This window comes from Nannospalax galili, unplaced genomic scaffold (genome assembly GCF_000622305.1).
Source record: "Nannospalax galili isolate Female #2095 unplaced genomic scaffold, S.galili_v1.0 scaffold2927, whole genome shotgun sequence".
In the NCBI taxonomy this organism is placed as follows: Eukaryota; Metazoa; Chordata; class Mammalia; order Rodentia; family Spalacidae; genus Nannospalax; species Nannospalax galili.
Genome location: NW_008355812.1, coordinates 681,230 through 686,144, shown reverse-complemented (window position 1 = coordinate 686,144; position 4,915 = coordinate 681,230).

Sequence of the window (4,915 nt, the reverse complement as noted above, 5' to 3'; positions counted from 1 at the left end):
GAAAGGGTTTATTTGGCTTGTAGCTCACAGTGCATCCTCAAGGGAAGCCAAGGCAGAAGCTCAGGGCAGGAACCTGGAGCACAGACCATGGAGGAACGCTGCTTACTGGCTTGCTCCTTGGTCCAGTCTGTGCTCAGCCTGCTTTCTTAATACAGCACAGGACCACCTGCCCAGGAGTGGCATTTCCCATAGTGGGCTGGGTCCTCCCACATCACCCAGCAATCAAGAAAATACCCCACTGACATGGCCACAGGTCTATCCAATGAACACAAATCCTCAGCTGAGGGTCCCTCCAACCAGGTGTGTCAAGTTGACAGCTAAAGTTGTCCAGTACAATGCCCCAACTGAAAATTAATATCTGAGGAAAACATATACCAGCACTTATTGTCTCAAACCCCAAACCGTAAAAAAACAGAACTGGGACTAGGGAGCTGGCTCAGTAGTTAAGAGCACTGGCTGCTTTTGCAGAGGTCCCAGTTTTGAATCCCAGCATCCACATGGACGGTTTGTCCAGGACTCCAGTTCCAGGGGATCTGTCATCCTCTTCTGATCTCCGAGGGCACTGCATGACTCGGGTCCACTTACATGCAGGCAACACACTCATACACACACATATAAATAAAATATTGAAAAAAGAACAGAACTGCAGAAAAATACTTTGTTTCCTCTTTCAACCCCCTTTAAAAACCTTACATCAACTGTGCCTCAGTGTGCAGTTTCCATCCTGCAGAGAAGCTGCTGCCCTTCATTGCTGTAATAAAAAGCAGTTTGCTCCTGTTCAGGTCGGTCTTAGCTCTCATTTACACGTTGCCATGGTTACTCTCTATCTAACATTTTCTGACACTTTCTGTTCTAGTTAGCTTTCTGTTACTGTGATAAAACACTTGGGGGAGGAAAGGGTTTATTTGGCTTACAGTTCACAGTCCATCATCAAAGAAAGCCAGGGAAGGAACTCAAGGTAGGAACCTGGAGGCAGGAACTGAAGCAGAGACCACAGAGGAACTCTGTTGACTGACTTGATCCCCCTCGCTTGTTCAGCTAGCTTTCATATACAACGCAGGACTTCCTGCCTAGGGCTAGCATCGCCCATAGTGGACTGGGCCCTAGTACATCAACTAAGAAAATGCGTCACAGACACGCCCACAGGCCAATCAGATAAATTCTCCAACCATGGCGTTCTCTTCCAGGTGCATCGAGTTGACAGTGAAGCTAGCCGGTACACTTCCGCTTCTCTCCTCTGTGCTCACCCTCCGGTATCTTGCTCCGTGGACTAGATTTTCTTTGGCTTCTGTCCAGTTTCCACAGAGCCTGAGGAGGTGTGCCGTTGGTGACCATCCCATTAGAACAAACTGATTCATTGCATGCTGTTTAGTCTTCCTTAAGGTAGACGGTTGGTGGCCTTGAATCGGTCTAGATCTTCAAATAAACTTGGTTCTGCAAAGATAACCTTTGTTGGCGGAATACTTTCCTTAGAGAAGTCAGGCTTAACTACATTTACTTCTGTGCCTTTGCTGCGTTTTAATAGTGTGGGATATGGCCTTGTGTTTTGCTGTTTTCTGTGACCTCCTACTTTGCAACCCGTGAAGATTTGCAGTCAGTTTCCCATGGTAGGGGAGCAGCAGAAGGCACGGACTCTACTACTGTGTGAATTGTGGCTGGTGGATGATGTGTGGATGAGATTCCTTACCAGAAGAAAGATGGTTCTGTGAGCTGTAGAATTTTTGCTCCTCCATGAGGCAAAGAAGAGCTATATCTTGGGGCACAGTGGTATGTGTCCTGTAACCTTTCAGGTTGGTGCTGTTTGGTAACAGTTTGAAGAAGGAGGAAGAACTACACATGACGGTTTTAATGCCCTCATCACCACAGGGGATTCAGAGACAATAGCCCTTGAGGCAAAAATCAAACACGCAGCAAGTGATCATTTACCTTGCAAGACATAAAACCTAAAAAGCTGGGGTTTTTTTGTTTGTTTTTTAAAGGATACTGGAGACGGAGAGATGGCTCACTGGTTAAAAGTACTTGCTGCTCTTTCCAAGGACCTGTGTTTGGTTCCCAGCACCCATGTCAGACAGCTCATAACCTCCTGAACTCCAGCTCCAGAGAATCTGATGACCTTTCTGGCCTCTGCAGGTAGTTGAACCCATGTGGCATTCACTCACACAGAGACATAAAATAATAATAAATATTAAAGAAAGAATAGTGAATTTTTTGTTGAGATGATCAAAGTCTGTTAACAATAGAGTCATAATTGAACTTTTTTCCTTCCTTCATCCCTCCTGCCCTTCTCTTTTCTTTTCTTTTCTTTTCTGTTTAAGACAGGGTCTCCTTGTGGCCTCAGCTGCCCTGGAACACCCTATGTAGACCAGGCTGGCCTTGAACTCAGAGATCTACCTGCTTCTGCCTCCCAAGTGCTGGGATTGAAGGTGTGCATCACCACACCTGGCCCCAAGTGAACTTTTTTTAAAAACTATTTTTATTTTATGTGTATGAATGTTATGCCTACATGTGTGTAAGTGCACTTGTGTCATGTAATATCCGTGGAGGTCAGAAGAGTGTGTTGGGTTCCCTGGAACTGGAACTATAAATGGTTGTTAGCTGCCATGTGGGTGCTGGGATTTGAACCCAGGTCTTCTGCAAGAGCAGCCAGTGCTCTTAGCCACTGAGCCATCTCTCTAGCCCCTGAAGTGAATTTTTTTTAGAAGAAGCATTTAATTACAGCTTTAACATACACAATAACAGTTTCCAGAGCAAAGATACATCTCTTTCAAAAGTGGCTATAAAAATTTTAGGTTCCCAGTTGAATTAATACAGTTATACAATATTGAATTCAGTATAAACCCTGTAAGACATAAAATTGAATGAGTTTTTAACCTTTAAAAAAGATCTTCATTTCATTAAAAAATATACTGTTTCTTACTGAAAGAGTCATTGTTTTTGGTAATAACACTGAGATGTTGGCGCACGCATCTCTAATCTGTATATGTATCTGATTATTACTAGTCATGGTCGGTTGCACTCGGATCCTTGGCACCTGTGTATGGATATAAAGTCATTGGGTAGATTTCAATGGTAATGTTTATCACCTCTATTACTTAACATGACATAAATTTTTATGCTTCCTCCTCAAATATAATTCATTTTTTAAATTTGTTGATTTTTTTGTGTATATATCACACAGAACATCCCAAACAATCTTATTCATCCATATAACTGGTGTTACTCCTTGAGCCCTCAATGTCAGAGTGAATGCTTATAGTTTTTGAGACTCTCAGTGAGCCTTTACTGTGAGGGAGAGTTGTTTCTGGAAGGTGCTGTGGTGATGATGTGACAGAACGAACTCCAGTCAGTCCTCTGAGTGACAGCCACATTGTCTGAGGGATATGGTGTGCTGCACATCCTGTCCAAGACCCTAGGACAGCTGTGGACAGATGTATACAACGTGGTGCATAGCCCTGCATGGGGCATCTGGGGAGCCTTTCAGAGCAAGTGACTTCACTGGGCCTTGAAGGCTGGGTATAGCTCCTGGAGGTAGAAACAAGGGAAGACATAAGATGTAGGGAGCAGCCCCAGCAGAGAGCCTCGAGCACCAGGTGGGGAGACGGCTGTTGAGTGGGAATTTCAGAGGGGGGGCAATGGTGGGCGACAGGGTGACAGAGGGAAGCAGAGCCAAGAGGCCTTTATTACGGGGTCATAAGCTTGCACATCAGTGTGGTTTTAGAGTGTTTGCTCACAGCTGAGAACAAACAGGCCAGCTTCAGTTTCCAGAATCAAACATAACTTAGTAAGAACAAATATATGCTCACCGTGTAGTAGTCACTTTTCTGTTGCTGTGATAGAAACACTGACCAAAACAACTTATAAAGGGAAGAGTTTATTTGAGCTTACGGTTCCAGGGGAATTACAGTCCATCATCATGGCAGGGAGGCATGGCAACAGAGGTGGCTGGAGGAGGAGCAGAAGCTAAGCTCTCACATCTTCAAGCAGGCACAGGAAGCAAGAGAATGACTTAAGATCCAGCAAGGCTTAAGAACTCTCTAAGCCCATCCCAGTGATGTGCTTCCTCCACATCACTAAGACCTCCCAAAACAGCGCCATCATCTGGGGACAAAATGTCCAAATACTTGGAGTCTGTGGGGGACATTTTCATTCAAACCATCACATGCCATAAGTTTGAGCACATCTTTTGGGTTAATGTGTGAAATAAGGCATTTTAAAAGCCATATTCAGGCCAGGCATGGTGGTGCATGCCTTTTATCCCAGCACTCGGGAGGCAGAGGCTGGCGGATCTCTGTGAGTTCAAGGCCAGCCTGGTCTACATAGTGAGTTCCAGGCCAGCTGGGGCTACAGAGAGACCCTGTCTCAAAAAGACCAAAAAAAAAAAAAAAAAGTCATATTCATGAGCTAGAGAGATGGTTCAGTGGTCGAGAACACTGGCTGTTATTACAGAAGACCTGGGCTCCAATCCCAGTGCCCACATGGCAGCTAACAACTGTCCATACCTCTAGTTTCAGGGGATCCGATGGCCTTTTTTGTCCTCTGTGGGCAATGCGTGACATGGGTGCATTTACCTACATGCAGGCAATATACACGTACATGTAAAATAAAAATAAATAATAAGCTGGGGGTGGTGGCGCACACCTTTAATCCCAGCACTCAGGAGGCAGAGGCAGGCGGATCTCTGAGTTCCAGGCCAGCTGGGGCTACAGGGAGACCTTGTCTCAAAAAGACCAAAAATAAATAAATAAAAATAAAATAAAATCCACATATCTGGGCACCCTATTTCACTCCACTGAATCAATTTACTGCCCCTTTTCTGTGGGACATGGATAAAAACAACAACAAAACCTTTTTCCATCTCTATTTTCACCTCCTCAGGTTATCCATCCATCCATCATCCATCCATCTATCTATCTAT